Here is a 19,105-nt window from a genome sequence, read left to right as displayed (position 1 = left end):
TTTTCTTTCTCTCTTGTATCTGTCGAGAAAGAGCAATAAATTTTTTCCTCTGGGCGGCCGTGGTTTTTTACTCCCTCTCGGATTTGAGAGGTTTTTTCACGTAAATCTGTGTTCTTGTTGTGTTTTGCTTCCTTCGATTGTTTCTTGCTCGCAGTTTTTGTAACAGTACCAGGTATACCTAAGTTGACACAGGTCAACATTTTCATGAAGTAGCCATATTACATAGCTCATAACAAGCCAAACCAAGCTGAGTAAAAAATTTACCTTTCTTCTTCTTTTTAGGCTGACAGAGGCGAGAGGTGGGAGAGACCTAGACGAGCAAGTGCGTGAGAGACAAGTGAGTGAGTGAGAGACGAGCGACTAAGTGAGAGACGAGCAACTGAGTGAGTGAGATAAGCAGAGATGTGGGAGATGAGCGAGAAGTTGGAGAGAGTGAGTGAGAGACCAAGACGAGCGAGAGGTGGGAGAGAGTGAGTGAGAGACGAGACTGATAGAATGAGGGGCCCCAACCCTAATTAGGGTCAGGGGTCCTAATATTTAACCATAATTTTTGGTCAAATGGGGGCTTTGACCCCCATTTGACAAATTTGAGGCGTGTACACCTCACCTTGAGGCACGCTTCGTCTCGAGGCGTACACCTCAAAGCGTATGAGGCGTATGCCTCAGGGCATTTGTGCTTTTATGCTGCGCCTCAAGGCACAAAGGCCCTTGCCTTGAGGCAAGGCGCGCTTTTTGCACCTTAAGGCACGCTTTTAATAACACTGCTTACAATTGAAGGTGTTTGCAACCCCAAGACTCCCCAAGGTAGGGGAAAGTTACGCAAAAAGGATAATAAACGAACTAAAATTAAGCAACTAAAACTAAAATGGAAAAAGGACCAAAAATAGATATATGTATACGTATATGTATATATGTATGCTTTTAACTCAAGGATGAAGTTTCGCGATCCTTGTCCTTTTTCTTTCTATCATTTACGGCCTTCTGCTTTTACCTTGCCGCCGCGCTTCAATGCATAGGCTTCTATTTTTCTGTCATTTGCTGCCAGTGTTGTGAAAAGCGTTGAGGCGTAGTGAGGCGCTCCACCAAAAACTGAGGCGAGGCGTATAGCGTAAGCCTCAAATATTTTTTTTTTGAAAACTTAAAAAAAAATATAAAAAAACATCTAAAAATAAAAATAAATAAAGAAATGTTTTATTGATGAAATAACAACCAATAAGAAATAAAAAATCTCAAATAAATACTAAAAAAATATGAGATTAACATATAAAAGTAACTAAAAACTGATTACATAACTGAAAAATATATGAGATTAACCAAAAAAAGTTAAAATATACTAAGAAACTGATTACATAACTGAAATAACTGGAAAATATATGAGATTAACTTACAAAAGTTAAAATATATGAGATTATTCTAAAAAATATGAGATTAACATATTTTTAACTAAAAAAATGATTTCATAACTGGAAAATATATGAGATTAACCAACAAAAGATAAAATATACTAGGAAAGCGATTACATAACTGGAAAATATATGAGATTAACCAACAAAAGTTAAAATATAAGAGATTATTCTAAAAAATATGAGATTAACATATAAAAGTAACTAAAAAACTGATTACATAACTGGAAAATATATGAGATTAACCAACAAAAGTTAAAATATACTAAGAAACTGATTACATAATTGAAATAACTGAAAAATATATGAGATTGACCTATAAAAGTTAAAATATATGAGATTATTCTAAAAAATATGAGATTAACATATAAAAGTAACTAAAAACTGATTACAAAACTGGAAAATATATGAGATTAACCATAAAAATTTAAAATATAATAAGAAACTGATTACATAACTGAAATAACTGAAAAATATATGAGATTAACCTACAAAAGTTAAAATATATGAGATTATTCTAAAAAATACGAGATTAAGATATAAAAGTAACTAAAAAACTGATTACATAACTGGAAAATATATGAGATTAACCAACAAAAGTTAAAATATATTAAGAAACTAATTACATAACTGAAAAATATACGAGATTAACCAACAAAAGTTAAAAGATAGTAATATACTAAGAAACTGATTACATAACTAAAATAATTGAAAAATATATGAGATTAACCTACAAAAATCTTGTTGATCATGTCGCAGAAATCTTATTGTAAAAAAGAAAAAATCACGCCTCAGGCCTGCACCTTGAGGCAGAGAGGGTCGCACCTCAAGGCGAGGTGTGCCTTTTGCGCCTCAAGGCGCGTTTTTCATAACATTGTTTATTGCTTTCTGTCATTTACTGCTTTCAGTCTTTACTTTTCCGCCTCACTTTAGTGCACATGCTTTTGCTTTTGCATGTATTGCTTTTGTCTTTACTTTGTCGTCGCGCTTTACTGCACAGGCTTTTGCTTTCACATTTACCGCTTCTGTATTTACCTTGTTGTTGCGCTTTAGTGCATAGGCTTGCATTTTGATACATGTAATTACATAAATGCAACCTCGCAGGGCGAACAAAGGCGTACACCGTTTTCGCTCTTTTTGAAAGGACGCGAATTTGCATATGAATGTTGTAGAAGGAAGATGCGATGCATAGCCACCTGTGTGTGTAGAGAGAGAGAGAGAGAGTCGGCTGCACAATAGAAAACTCGTTAACCTCTGTTATCAGGGCTTCTCTCTATGTTAACATTTGTGACCGTTGGGGGTCCAACGACTCCTTTGGTTGGGACCCCCAATGCAATGCATTAAATGCATTTTACAATAAATGAAAAATAAAAAGGAAAAAGAAAATATAAAATAAAATACATGTAAAAGATATAAAAAAGACTAAAATGCCCCTAATGGGCAGAATTACAAAAATACCCTTTTATCGGGTATGATGAGATAAATACATATATATATACATATATGTATATATGATTACATATATTTTAACACTTGGGGTCATCGAGGGTTTACCAGAAGGGAGTCACCGGCATTGCGGGACCAGGGAGGAGGGAGTGATGGAGCCTCACACCGACGGAGGGTGTCGAGGCAGAGAGGAGAGCAACAGCGGTGTTATCGCCGGCGGTTGCTATCGTAAGCTGGTTGGAAGGGGCAACAATGAGTCAACGGCCACGTGAAACGGGAGGAGCCAGAGAGAGAAGAGGCAGCAAAGGTGGATGGTCGCGGGCAGCTCCGGTCGTCGGTGGCCGCAGAAGAAGGGGAGCCGAGGACAAGGTTCCAGCAAGGTGTAGCCGGCGTCGAGGCTGCTCCGATGTTGGGTGGTGTCGGCCCAACATGAGAGAAAAGGGGGAAGACCGACAAGGATGTCGCCGACGGCAGCCGTCGATGGTCGCAGGGAACCAAGGTCGTCGGCCGATGGAGGCTCCTGGAGAGCGAGGGATATGGTGGCGACGGTCACCAGCAGTCGTAGGGGGCACTGGCGCAGCCGACGACTGGACGAAAGGAGAGCAGCGACAGTGGCGGCCGAACAGGTCGGGAACGGAAAGGGTCGGCGAAGATGGGGGGTCACCGGAGCTTGGAGGCTGCCAACGGAGTCGGTCACCGGCTTCCTGCAGCCCACAAGACAGAGGCGGGAGTGGCAAAGAGGAGAGAGAAGGGGCGAGGGATTTTGCCCCTCGCCCGAGGCCCCTGCGTCTTTTAGTTCTCAAAGCTTCGAGAACTCGGGTCCGGGTCAGGCTCGGGTCCGGGTCCGGGTCAGGCTCGGGTCCGGGTCCGGGTCAGACTCAGACCCGGGCCCAACACGGCGAGCCAAGCCTCGACACGTGTCTGACACGTGCAGGGCACGTGTCTGACACGTGTTCGACACGTTTTTTTTCTGGACTTTACACTAAGACATTGGTCTAAAAATCGAACCTCAAACGATTTTTCTACCAGACTTAGCCGAATTTCGAAAATCTCATAAATTGACTAAGGACCAAAAAATACGCGATCTTACATTATCCTAGGTGTTAGATCCCATGGACTTCTGCAGAAGTTGGATGTATCAGTTGCCAAGTACCTGCCTTTGGGGAATCCTCTCTCGGCTAAAGTCGTGCCCTTAGGAGCGGACTCAACTAGCTATTCGGGTTATTGAAAATACATAGAATAACAGACGCCCGAACTAGTTTCAGTTGTTTCTACGTTTTGTCTGCGCGTACTCGCATGCCAGTAATATCGAAACATAAAGTTTGTTCACAGTAGTTGATGGGTCATGAGACTTGCTTGTTGCGTGGTAGTTCATAGCTTACGATCAAATGAATCGTCATGCTGCGTCTGACAGTTGCACTGCTTACTTGTTTTGAACTGCTTACCTGCTTGAACTGCTTGTTTTGAACGACTTACTTGTTTAACTGCATATCGGCTTTAAATTGCCATGCTGAATTAAATGTTCTTAATTCAGTTTCCTATAGTATCTCTTGTGCACCTACTAGTTTTTTGCGAAACTAACTCATTCTATGGGTACAGGTGATGATTAGGTACACCACGAGTGATGGCGTGATAACAAGATGGCTTTAAGATTTCCTCTTCCTTCTCTTAGCTCGCGTCCCGGATGTTTTTGGGTTTTATAATGGATTTTTCTTGGGATATCCGAATTTTGTACTATTTGGAAACTTCTTTTAATGAAAGTAGTGTTTCCAAGTGTTTTTCAAGTAACATGGATTGTGAGTTTTTGTTCTTTTAGCTAACGTGCCCAAAGTTGTCAGCTTGCCTTTCTGAATTTAACAAAAGAATAGTCTTTCACTGATTTCATAAACAAACTCTGAAGGAAAGAGATTTTTTCTAGCCTCTTGCCTGTTTTCTGAAAGGTTCAAAAGTTTGAAATTTTGGGGCGTTACACTCGGTGTCCACAGTCATTGGAGTTAGGGGACGGGACTACCGAAAATTATCCTGTGGTAGATGTAAAAATCTCTATAAAAAGAGACCTTGTGTAGCAACACAATATAAGAAAAACAATAAGTGCACAAAGGCACAAAGGAGAACACTCACAAGTGCACAAAGGCACGGATACACATGTACAAAAGCATGAAAAAATATGAACTTCAATATATGAGATCCCAAGAGGGGCTTTACAAAAGAATGAAAAACCTAAAGGGGGTTCACCCCTATTTATAAGAACATGGAGTCATGGGGGGGGCTCCAATACACATGTTGGAGCCCCTCCAACGGTTAGAAATGTAACCGTTGGAGGGTGCTCCAATGTGTGTACTGGGGGGCCCATGTTACATCTTATCAAAAAGGACAAAAAAGAAAAGACAAAAAAGTAAGAACTAAAAAGAAAAAAAAGAAATAAAAAAACAAATAAATTACAACATATTCTCAAATGAGAATATGCGTAAAAACATATGAATTTGCATAAATACCCTTATCTTGTTTGAGATATATATTCATATATATATAGAGATAGATAGATACATGTACATATATATGAGATAAATATATGTATATGCATCTTTCTATATATATATATATATATATATATATATATATATATATATATAGAGAGAGAGAGAGAGAGAGAGAGAGAGATAAGATACACCATCTTTTAACACCCCCCCTCAAACTTAGGGTGACACAACCGAAAGTTTGCCAAGAAGGAAGTTAAATCTTGGAGAGCACAATGCCTTGGTGAAGAAGTCTGCCAGTTGATATTCTGATGTAACATAAGGAAGGTCAATGGTTCTTCTTGAATATTTTTCACGAACATAGTGGCAGTCCATCTCGATATGTTTCGTGCGCTCATGAAATGTGTGATTTTTGGCAATGTAGATTGCACTCATATTATCACAACATAGTTTGGTGGGCCCTTGAACTTGAACATTTATATCTTTCAACAAGCTGCGAATCCAAACTATTTCCATGGTGGTAGACGTCATGGCTCTATACTCAGCTTCGGTGGATGACAGCGATACTTTCTGTTGCTTCTTGCATCTCCAAGAAATTAATGACTCACCTAGAAAAATACAAAAACCAGTGGTGGAGTGACGGTTATTTAGGTCACCTCCCCAATCAGAGTCAGCATAAGCAATTAAACTTAATTCAGAAAAGGAAGATAGAAATACTACCTTGTTTACTGTACCCTTTATGTATATGATGAAGCGAAGGATGGCGCTCAGGTGAACAGTGGTAGGTGCATGTTGAAATTGACTGGCAACATGTACTGCATGAGAAATATCAGGCCTAGTAATGTTGAGATATGTTAGGGATCCAACCAATTGCCTGTAAAATGTGAGATCTTTTAGAAGAATGCCATCATCAATCTTCATTTTCGAACCCACTATTTCAGGAGTTTCACAGACCTTATCATTTGTGATTCCCGATCTGTCAAGAATCTCACAAGCAAGTTTAGTTTGAGGCAAAAAATAACCTCTGTGAGAATAAGCAACCTCAATACCCAAAAAATATGTCAAAAAACCTAAGTCTGACATCTCAAATTTCGAAGTCAAAATAGATTTAATACTTTTGATTCCTTTAGCATCATCTCCTGTTATCAACATGTCATCAACATATAACAATTCATGCATCAGATTTCTTAACAAATAATGCAGTATCAGTATAACATGAAGAAAATCCATTTTCAGTCATCACATTGTTAAACCTATCGTGCCAAGCTTTGGGAGCTTGTTTCAAGCCATAAAGAGTTTTACGAAGACGAAGAACTTTATTTTTAGGGATTTCCATACCAGGTGGAGCATCCATGTAAACTTCTTCATTAAGGTCTCCATTCAAAAAGGCATTTTTGACATCCATTTGGTAAATATTTCATTTTCTAATTAAAGCAATGGTGATAAGACATCTGACAGTAACCATACGAGCTATTGGAGCAAATGTCTGTTCATAGTCAATTTTGTATTCTTGACTATACCCTTTTGCTACGAGACGAGCTTTATACCTTTCAAGAGAACCATCACTCTTGGTCTTGACTTTGAACACCCATCGGCATCCTATAGTTTTCTTTTCACTGGGAAGCGTTTGAAATTCCCACATGTTGGCTTTCCTAAGAGCTTTGAGTTCACTCTCCATGGCTTCTCTTCATTCAATACATCGTTTAGCTTCTTCAAAAATATTTGGTTCAAAATATGAGTGAATGGCACTTAAGCAAGCCCGGTATTTAGGAGAGAAAGAATCAAAGGATACAAATCTAGAGGGAGCCGTTCTAGATCTTTCAGTTCTCCTAGGATTTGAATCATAAGTGGAAATAGATTCACTAGGTTCACTATATTGCTCAATAGCACTTTTAAAGGTGCTTCTATCTCTACGAGAATAGGTGATAGGGTCTCTAGATACACTTTCTTCTTGAGAGGTAGAAGGGTTAGAATTATTGTTGATCACAACCACTTCATTGTCCCTGTTATATGTTGATTCATCATCACTAGAGATATCATCATCCTTAGATAATAGGTCAAAAAGAAAGGAATAGTCGGCATTTTCTAAATGAGATTCATTCTTTTCAAAACCACTATCATTTTCCAAAAAAGTTACATTCCTTGAGACATAATTTATCATTCCTAGTGTTATAACATTGAAATCCTTTTGAGGTTTCGAAATAGCCAAGAAAAGCACAAGGAATGGCTTTTGGTGAGAGTTTATCATTTTTATCTGTAAGAACAAAGCACTTACAACCAAAAACTCTCAATCTATTGTAATCGGGATCTTTTTCATATAGAATCTCAAAAGGAGAAATTTTATCTAAATTTTTTGATGGAAGACGGTTAATGAGATAAACGGAAGCAAGAGCCGCCTCGGCCCAAAAAATTTTTAGAATACTTTGTGAAATAAGAAGGTTCTAGTGGTTTCAATGATATGCCTATGCTTCCTTTCGGCCAAACCATTTTGTTGTGGGGTCTTAGGACAAGATCTTTGATGAACAATGTCACAATCTTCAAGATATTTCTTAAACTCATTAGAGAGATATTCACCTCTGGAATCGGTCATAAATATCTTTAAATTACTATTAAATTGATTTTTTATCATCATATGATATGATTTAAAACATGAAAAGACTTCATGCTTATGTTTGAGAAAATATATCCAACAATATCGTGAAAAATCATCCACAAAAATCTCATAGTATGCAAAACCTTCTTTGGATATGACGGGTGCCGGTCCCCAAACATCCGAATGAATAATTTCAAAAGGTTTAGTACTAAACATAGTTCTTTGTTCAAAAGGCATACTTCTCATTTTTCCAAGAATGTAATCATAGAAGAGAAAGTATTTTTATAAAGATCTTTAACAAAATGCAAATAAGACAACTTGGTAATGTTGGGATGACCAAGTCTCTTGTGCCAAACATTTATGTCTTTATGTTGGGCCATATTACAAAAGGTGTTTTTAGGAATTTGAAGAAAGTCCACGTAGTACAAGTCTCCCTTCCTAGAGCCTTCCCCAATCAACCTCCCGGACTGGTGATCCTGTATTAAACATTTATTAGATGAAAATTGAATGTCACACCCAAGGTCCGTGAGTTGAGAAACGGAAAGCAAGTTTAAATTCAACTTTGGTATAAGTCTAATTTTAGGAATAAAAAAGCTTTGGGTTTCAAAATTTCCAATTCCCTTAATTTCAAGAGAAGTGTCATCGACAGTTGAAACAAAAGATGGTGACATACTTTTAAAATATTCAGAAAGAGAAGAAATGTTTGGAGTCATATGGAATGATGCACCCGAATCTAAAAGCCAAGAGGTTTTACCTGGAGGAGAATGAGTGGATACGGCGGCATCGGAAATAGCTCCCTTAAGAAGAGGTTGAAGAGCCTCCACAATTTGATTAAGAGATAAGCTTCATTTGAAGATTCTTATTTTGGTGGTTGAGATGTAGTTGTCATTGCTAGAAGTTTCTTCTATTTTGGGCAAACCGGTTTGATATGACCCGGTTCTTTGCAAAAGTGACACAAAATTTTGCTATAATCTCTTCTTCCGCCTTAACCGCCTTGATTTTGGTTTTTAAAATGAGGAGGTTTATATGTCCTCAAATTGTTACCGGACCTAGAAACGGCATTAGCACCATTACACTCATCTTGATCTGTGGGCATTGCAAGCACACTAGGATTTTACTTGCTAATGCACATACAAGTTTCCTCTCCACTTAATTTAGTTATAACATCTTCAAGAGAGGGAGAGGTGAAAGAGGATAGAGGAGAGGATCTTATTTGTTCAAACTCGGACCTTAACCCATTCAAAAAGTTAAAAAAACGATCTTCTTCTAATTGCTTGTGACGAAGCTCTATGACTTCTCCACTTGGGTTCAAGCATGGCAAGCTCATCCCAAACGAAAGAGAGTTGGGCAAAATACTCTCTTATAGTCATCTCTCCTTGAAGAAGGGTTAGCGCCCTCTTTTGGAGATAATACTTATGAGACAAGTCCCTAAAAAATCGATCTTCTTCTAATTGCTTGTGACGAAGCTCTATGGCTTCTCACCTCCACTTGGGTTCAAGCATGGCAAGCTCATCCCAAACGGAAGAGAGTTCGGCAAAATACTCTCTTATAGTCATCTCTCCTTGAAGAAGGGTTAGCGCCCTCTTTTGGAGATAATATTTATGGGACAAGTCCCTAGAAGTATACATCTTCCCAAGGTACTCCCACGCTTGAGAAGCCTTTTTAAACTTTATAATGATGGTGTTGATTCTTGTCTCAACAAAGGAAAAGATCCAAGACAAGATCTTGAAGTTCTTCATTTCTCACTCCTCATATTTCCTACTATACTCCTCAAGAGCCTTGGTTCTTTTGTCTCCCACAAGAATTTTAATTTCCCCTTCTTTAATCAAAGTGATTTTAGGCTCCGGTTCCGGAATCGAGCCTTGAACGTAACCCCAAATGTAAAACCCGAATTTTTATTACAAAATATTTCAAATGATGCAAATTGGGCCTAGATCCACAATTTCGGATCTAGGACCCATAAAGGGGTATTTACGCTTAAATATTTGTGTTATACTAAAATAATATTAATATTGTAATAAAATAGAAATATACATATATATATATATATATATGTATATATCTATTAAGCAAATTCGAGGATCCACAGTTGGATCCACTTGGGTCCAACTTACGGATCCATATTGATGGGGGTTGAAATTTTATGAAATTAAAATTTTATAAAATTTTAATTTTTTAAAACCTATCCGAGGATCCACAGTTGGATCCATTCGGATCCAACTTGTGGATCCATTTTGACTTGGGCCGGGTTGTGGGTCTCGGGTTCGGACCCGAGCCCCACCCCATATTTTTTTTTCTGCCCTGTTAAATGAAAAGGGCAACCCGATAAGGGTTGCCCGATAAAACCCTAGCAGAAACAGAAAGGGGGGCGCAGGGGGGGTTACGCAGAGCGTAACGACCCCGCGCCCATCTCGGCAAAGAATGAGGGGGCCTGGGGCCGATAAAAAGGGGGAGTGGAGAGGGGGTCTCGCCCTCTTCACTCAGTCTCTCTCTCTCTCTCTCTCTCTCTCTCTCTCTCTCTCTCTCGGTCTGTGTGCGTGCGCTGGAGGCAGGGAGGTCGCCGGCGAATTTCGGCCACCAGCAATCACGGCAAGCACCCTCTGTCACGGCAGCAGCAAGGAGTAAACCCAGCTGACCGTGCCTGCACGTCTCCAGCCTCCGATCACCGGAAAATCAGAGAAATAAGGTATGGTGCTTCTAACGAATTTGGGTGAGGGATCGAACATGGGTTCGATCCCGTGTGAGGGGTTTGAGGGGAGCATCCAGGGAATGCTGTCGATGGAGGTATTCCCTATGTACAATATATATATATATATACTGTGCATTGAGGGGTGACAGGCCCAGCCGAACTTCTTTCCAGAATTTTCACCAGATTTATCACCAAACCGATAATATCATGAGAAATAGCCTCGTTGAGACATAGCCGATACCGATATTTGTGGCTGTGATAAATATAGCGAGAGAATCTATGGTTGCTAGGGTAATGGACATCTGTTTTACCAAATTTCCTATGTACTTGCATACTTTTACCTTCCTAGAGCATGAAATTTCTTAGATAGTTAAATGAGATAGCCAAACATTGAAGGGTACCATTGTAGTGGTCAAAACCTGATAGCCAGACATTGAAGGGTACCATTATATTGGTTAAAACTCAAAACCACTTGATTTTCTAAGCATAAGAAACATCAGCTATTTATAAATATATGAAATTTGAGTTGCAAAGCTGGTAGTCAAGAAAGTCCTAGAAAGAAGAGGTTCCTACCAGAAGATGATGATTTTTATCAATATAGAACTTCATGAGTCTTGAAGGTAGGAGAACCGATTGTGTACAAGTAAATGTGAATTATGAAGCACCAAATGAGATTTGGGAGGTGAATCAAATTCTGTCTGGTCACACATGATCTAGTGATTCACTAGAGAATGAATCAGTCCAGCTGCCTGTCTAATATCCAAATTTGTTGAAAACATAAATAGGTGGTTGCATGGTCAATTTAGTGGTAAATTTTTTTACCATTTCTTAAAGGACAGTTGATGCAATTAGATAATTCAGGATATGCCATGCATAGAGGCAGCTATTTTGAGAAGAAAAAAAAATGAAACAGTGAAAACTCAGTAACTCTTGGGAATTAGAGGAAATTGGCCTTAATATGGATGCACCACATGCCTGATGATTATACCTGCAGTGATGATATGCACATAAAATTCTTGACTATTTAAAAGTTATTTTTCATGTTATTCAAAAAAAAAATTTTTTATGGTCATACTAAATTTCTAGATAAGTGGTTTAGGTTGTGTAGGCTAACGTGGTATAGCTTGTTTCTTGCGATGGATCAAACTTGGAGCATTTTAACAACATAGAATTCCTTGTTTGTTTTAGAGTGCTTGTGCTGGTCATCCATGTAGACTGATGTTTTAAAAAAAAAAATGTGCATGATAGCATGTTTTCAGCTGTACACTTATTATCAATGGTGGTTGCTTATGTGTCTAGCCTTGTATGTTCTTTTCATTTTTTTTTTGGGAAAGTCTTGTATATTCATGAAAAATGCTTATATGTGATATTTCTGCATGTGTTGCTTTCATGAGCACGTAATTGCAATAGAAATATAAAAAAAAATAATGTGTGTTTTAAACTCACTTCATGGATCTTTATTTCATTTGCACTCTCTTTATGGGTCTTCACAAGTCATTGATACCAGTCTTACGCTAAATTGTCAAGAGTTTTCTCTAGAGAACTTATAAATAAGTGGTTTTCTTGAAAAAAAAAACCTCAAAAGAGCTTTCATCAGAACATGCTTGAATCTAGTTGATAGCATGCTATAGGCAAGAACTATCTTAGGACCTTGGGATTTGGAATTGGGAGCAATTTTCTTTATGTATAAGTGCAACTGTGATCTCCGAATTAGTTTCGGTCAGATTTGGATGTGTAGGTATTCACACCCAGGTTTGAGCAATAACCAACTTGATTCGTTCCTGATGTGGGCATGGTAATTTCAATATGTCATTATTAATTATAATGAAAGTATGCATTCAGCTTCAGCAAATTCAGGAAGGATTAGAGCATTCCTGGCTCTTTAAGTTCTGGAAAGAAGTTGTTGAGTGGTAAATCCTAATATCTATCTGAAATTAACTGCACATGGTATTGGGTAATCAAATACATATTGTACTACATTTCTCTTGTATTCAAAACCCTGCTATGAGGTATGTCTTACTGTTTCAAATGTATGAATGAACCAGTACGCTTGATTATTGTGTGAAATGGTACATGTACACTCACACACTCAAAAGGAGACATGGATTCGGTTAATGCCCATATGTGATGTAGGTAACACACACATATTGAAAATGCATACAAATGAATTATGACATGCATATGTTTGGGTTTATGATTGCATAAGTGCACATGCTTTTGGCACTTTGGCCTAGTGTTATGAATGAAACACTAATTTGATTTTATTATGTGATGCACCGATGGCCTAATTGGACCATCATCGGCCTGGAGAGCCGTGGGGTTGGTTTTCTTTTATTTATGTTTTTAAATACATCACTTAAACCACATAAGATGGTTTGGCACGTTACTACACTGTTCTAATGGTTGATACGGCTGGAGTCCCGAATGGGTCCCTGCAAGAGAGGATGCGGGGTTTTCACTTTACTTTTGCATATGTGTTGCAACTTTAAAGAAATGAACTTCAAATAAAAATATAATGAATAAGAACAGTGTAATATACTTTCTGGGATATCTCATCTGGAGTATGAGAATCTTAGATATCCGGTCTTGGGGAGACTGTGAGGATACAAAAACTCCGTCTGCGTTGTTGCCCCTGAACCCGATATTGAGGTTCTTCTCCTGGCCACGGTTTTAGGGAGAGTCCGCCACTTTACCCGGGAGTGGTGTGTTAGTCACAGCTGTAAGTTTATGGTACCAAGGAAGTGACACTTGTGGGCGTGGGGTGTCCCTTGTGTCCCCGACATTAGATGTGGAGGTCTAATGTTCTGATGGATGGTGTTGTTTTCTGATATCGGTCGAGGGCTAAGTTGGAACCCAGTAATAAAATACAAATTGTGTGTTAAGCTACCCTGGAAACCTACTTGACCTCGGGGTTTGTACCCGTTTGGTGTATCCGCGGGCCACGGTAAATAAAAAAAGAGGAACTTAAAGGTGTGTGCATTTAATAGGGCATGCATTGCACATAATCAAAAGAAATGAAAGATAACAAAAGAAATCATGCATTGCACATAATCATGCATTTTTCTGATATGCATTAGATCATGCATGTTTGAGTCACTCTTGATATCATGACATGATTTGGTATTAGCATATGATTTACTTCTTGAAATCATGCTGCAAGGTTTAATTATTTAGTTCCTGATATATGTATTGTTTTATTATTCTTGACTGGTGAGCACATGCAATTGTTGGTAGTCATAGATATTTGAATGTTGTAAATTTTATATCTGCACTCACTCAAATCACTGCATGAAATCTTATCCATGTTCTTCCTCTCACTTGGTTTCTTTAGAAGTAGCTGTGCTCAGAATTTCGGTTCTGACACCCTACTTTGTTGGTTTTTCACAGGAAATGGTGAACAGTGAAGTTGGACATGCATCTGGGGATGGATGAGTTATACTTGGGCTTGTCAGCTTCAGTAGAGGACATAATGGCTTTTTCTTTTGTCTTTTAGTTCTTTTAATTTCTGCAATCGTTACTTTACTTTCAGTTGAAGAGAACCTTGTCTTGGAAATTTTCTTACTCATTAATAAAAGAGTTTTAGTTGGTTGATATGGATGATAATTGCAACTTCGTTTGTGGTGGTTGGGCTATCCAATGGAAAGTGGAACTGTGAGGACCCCAGATCTCTGGGAAGGTTTCCGCAACTCTTAGAAAAAAAAATATTCCGCATTTTTAAAGGGTCTGGATTGGGGTCGTTACACCAAAGCCCTTTCCCTTTGATGTGAGCTTTCATGTTTCCGGCCCACACGTGATAATTTGAGCCATTTAGTTTGAAACCAAGAGAGAAATGGGATTCTTTTTCGCCCATTAGAAAGATAAGATGAGAGAAAAGAATACGTACCATAATAAGATTTTAAATATTACTTGTAGTAATCTTCTAAAATATTGGATGAAGAAGACTCTTCACTCCAATCACCAGAATGTTGAATGCACGCTTTTCGAGGCACTCAATTTTGTGAAGAACTACACCAATTTCTTTCTCCAAACAACCTTGCTCTGATACCATATAAAAATCTCTATAAAAAGAGACCTTGTGTAGCAACTGTTAAAACATATGTAATAATACCATAATACCCAATAGGGGTATTATGGTCATTTCACAAAGTACCCCATAGGGGTACTTATTTTGTTTCTTTTATTTCACCATTTTTTATTTTTATTTTTATTTTTATTTTTTTATTTTTTGGATACCGAAAAGGGGCCCCACAATGGAGTCGTTGGGGCCCCCAACGATCACATATGTGACCGTTGGGGGCTCCCAACGACTCTATTGGGAGCCCCTTTGGTCTCCTTTTCTTATAAATAGGGGGACCCCCCCATGTATGGTGTATTGCTCTTGAGAGCTCCTCTTCAATAATAGTGATATTATTTTTCATGTGTGTAGCCTTTTTATAAGGCCCTTTGTATATCCCTTAGTGGATTTTCTCTCTTATGCTTGTTGCACTTGTCTGTGTGGGACATAGTGAATGCTTTAGCATTCTTGGTTTCTTCCGCTTATTTCATTACATGGTATCAAAGCCATAAGATCTACTAAAGGTAAAATCTTGTCTCTCTCTACTTCTTTTCTTTCTCACATCTTCATTGTGTAGCTATGGAAGTCAAGATCGATCTATCATTCAAACTCAATGGAAAAAATTACATGATGTGGGCATCCGCAATGGAGAATAATCTCAAAGGCAAGAAGCTTTGGGGTTATGTAATGGGAACCGTTCCGGAACCCCAACTTAAGCTCACAAAGATGGAAGGAGATCAAGAGAAAGCACTTGAAGGCGATGCTCGTCTCAAGGCCATTGAAGATTATAATCATCAAATGGAAGATTGGGAGAGCAACCATGCAAAAATCCTAGCATGGTTTATGAATAATGTCGAACTTAAGGTATATGCAAATATTGCAAAATTCCGCCGGGCAAATGAAGCTTGGTTTTTTATGAAGGGTATGTTTACCCAAAAGGATCTTGCAAGAGCTTATTTCTTGCAAAAAAAAGTAAGAACCACAAAACAAGGAAACATGAGCATACAAGATTACTATAGTGCTCTAAATCCTTTGTGGGATGAATTGGCCCTTTTAGAGCCTAAATGGGTATTTATGGAGGATGTGGTTCTAAGACAAAAACAAATGGAACAAGATAGATTGTTTCAATTTTTATTTGGGCTTCGTCCCGAATTTGAACAAGTGAGATCCTCACTTCTCCATAGATCCATGTTTCCTCCCTTAGAAGAAGCTATTGCCGAGATTACTCAAGAAGAGACTAGGCATAGCATGGGTAAAAGCATAGAGGAAGTTCTTGCCGTATCTAAACCCGGCAATCATGTTAAAACATACAAACCACCTCATTTTGGTAAGCAAGGGAGTGGTGGAAGAAAAATGATTATATGTCACCATTGTTATGAGCCGGGACATATTAAACCCGTTTGCCCAAAGCTTAATGGAGCATTCAAGCCAAAGGTGGCTTCCGTTGAAGAATCCACCATCAAAGAAGATGACGGCAAGAACGGGGATCTCAAAGATACTCTTGGACAAATCTCCTTGGCTCTTCAACAAATTTTAAAGGTCACTTCTTCCACCTCCGGTGCCGCCATTGCCTCATCATCACCTCCCGGTACGTACTCATGGATTTTAGATTCCGGAGCTTCTTTTCACATGACCCCTCATGAAAATGCATTAACCAATGTGCACACCAATTCAAAAATGTCTTGTGTCTCTACGGCCGATGGAACTTTTCTCAAAATAAATGGTGTTGAAACTCTTGATTCTAAAAATGTTCAAAATTTCCTTGTTCCAAAAGTTAGAATAGTTCCAAAATTAAATCTTAACCTCTTTTCCGTTTCTCAAATAGCCGACCATGGATGTGAAATATCTTTCTCATCCCAAGGGTGCTTTGTGCAGGATCTCCGGTCCGGGAAGCGGATTGGGCAAGGCCATAGGAAGGGAGACCTTTATTTTATGGATAATTTAATGCTTCCAAATACCTCATTTTGTACTTATGTCCAAGACAAAAATATTGAAACTTGGCATAAAAGGCTTGGACATCCAAGTTACTCTAAAATGTATCTTTTTCCTTTTGGACACAAGTTTTGTAAAGAAAAAGATATCAATTGCAAAGATTGCATTTTTGGCAAAATGAAGTCTACTCCTTTTCCTATTAGATCCTTTGTGACAACAAGACCTTTTGAATTGGTGCATTCCGATGTTTGGGGGCCATCTCCGGTTCTATCTAAAGGTGGTTATTCATATTATGTTACTTTTATTGATGATTATACTAGATATGTATGGATTTATTTTCTTAACTTTAAATCGGAAGTTTTTAACTTTAAAGAATTCCATGCAAAAATTCAAAATCAATTTCAAAGTCAAATATCCATTCTTAGATCCGATTCAGGTGGAGAGTACTTATCAAATGATTTTCAATCATATCTAAAACAACATGGCATTTGTCATCAAAAATCTTGCCCAAGAACTCCTCAACAAAACGGTCTAGCGGAAAGAAAACATAGGCATATTTTGGAAACCACTAGATCCTTACTCATTTCTAAAAATATCAATACAAGAAAAACATTGCTCTGATACCATGTAAAAATCTCTATAAAAAGAGACCTTATGTAACAACACAATACAAGAAAAACAACGAGTGCACAAAGGAGAACACTCACAAGTGCATAAAGGCACGGATACACATGCACAAAAGCATGAAAAAATCTGAACTTCAATATATGAGATCCCAAGAGGGGCTTTACAAAAGAATGAAAAACCTAAAGGGGGTTCACCCCTATTTATAAGAACAATGAGTCATGGGAGGGCTCCAATACACATGTTGGAGCCCCTCCAACGGTTAGAAATGTAACCGTTGGAGGGTGCTCCAATGTGTGTATTGGGGGGCCCCATGTTACATCTTATCAAAAAGGACAAAAAAGAAAAGATAAAAAAGTAAGAACCAAAAAGAAGAAAAAGAAGAAATAAAAAAGCAAATAAATTACAACATATTTTCAAATGAGAATATGCGTAAAAACATATGAATTTACATAAATACCCTTATCGGGTTTGAGATATATATTCATATATATATAGATAGATACATGTACATATATATATATAAGATAAATATATGTATATATATACAAGATACACCATCTTTTAACAGTAGATCCCTTGGACTTCTGCAGAAGTAGGATGCATCCGTTGCCACGAATGTCTTTGCGGAATCTTGTCTTGGTCACCGACCGTCCCCTTAGGAGCAGACTCAGCTAGCTATCCGAAGTATCGAAAATACATGGCATAATAAACCCCCATATCAGTCTCAGTTGTCTCTACGTTTCGCATCTATGCATACCCACAGGCTAGTTAATATCGAAACAAAGTTATCATGTTCACAATACTTGTTGATTGAGTCTCTTGTGTTAATTAATTGTTTATTTATGTTAATTAACTGCTTATATCTTGTGATTATGAACTGCTTATATTGTGATAGTTAACTGCTTATTAGTTGCATAATCAATTGATGAGATAACTTATTTGCTTGTGTAATCAACAGCTCATGCTAGTTATAGCTTATTACTTGTTAAAATTGCTTAACATATTAGAATAGCATGCATTGCTTAATTTTGTTTCATATTGTCTTACTTGTGCACCTACCAGTTTTTCGTGAAACTGACTCATTTTAAGGGCGCAGGTGACTATTAGGTTTACCAGACGGCTGGTGGCGCGATGCGAGATGGCTCGAGATCTCACTCTTTCTGCTTGTAATTTGCGTCATGGTTACCTGTTTTGGTTTTGGGTTTTTGTCTAAGGGAAAATCCTAATTTTATACAAACTGAAAGATTATAGTTAGTACACATGGTTCACTAATTGTCATGCTAAATTGCTTTTGCTGATGATAGTTTTTCGCGCTAACGCGCCCAAAGTTGTCAACTTGCTTTTCCTTAAAAAAAAATCATTTTTGTTGATTCTTTAAAATAAAAACTATGAAAAATGAAAGGTTTTCTAGTATTTTCAAAGGTCTACAAGTTTGAAATTTTGGGGTGTTACATATATGTGAACAGGGAAGAGCATAAACAATAAAATAAACAGAAATAACAGTGAATAAATATGAGAAATCAGATGAATAGTCGGGAAACCGACAGATTTGGTTCGGCCAAATAGGATGAGAAAAACGATTCAAATGGAGAACAAGAAGAAATAAGATGAGAAGAGGACTTAAAACTGATTGAAAAAAAAACACAAATCTGCATTAAAGAAAGAAGAGAAAGATAGAAGAGAGAAAAGAAATCTGGGAAAGAAGCAAGAAACTTGGAGAAGTAAATAGGTTTAAATCCAACATCTCTTAGTACTTACCTCGATAAATCCGATCGATCGTCCTGCTCCGATACCATATTAGATTTTAGGTATCATTGATATGATGCCCAAAGCAATCGCAAGAAGAAGAAGATGAGAAGATGCTAGAGAATGTGCTGAACCACG

General features: G+C 37.9%; 1 pseudogene across 1 annotated transcript in view; it reads right to left on the bottom strand.

The window, feature by feature from the left end:
• LOC149837811 (uncharacterized) overlaps positions 1–19,105 on the bottom strand; it is a 93,790-nt pseudogene that overhangs the window by 50,301 nt on the left and 24,384 nt on the right. The gene's annotated exons all lie outside the window — the stretch shown is intronic.

This window comes from Nuphar pumila, chromosome 5 (genome assembly GCF_984573655.1).
Source record: "Nuphar pumila chromosome 5, dmNupPumi1.hap1.1, whole genome shotgun sequence".
Taxonomy (NCBI): Eukaryota; Viridiplantae; Streptophyta; class Magnoliopsida; order Nymphaeales; family Nymphaeaceae; genus Nuphar; species Nuphar pumila.
The sequence above is the reverse complement of the archived record's forward strand: the minus strand, read 5'-3'. Positions and strand labels throughout refer to the sequence as shown.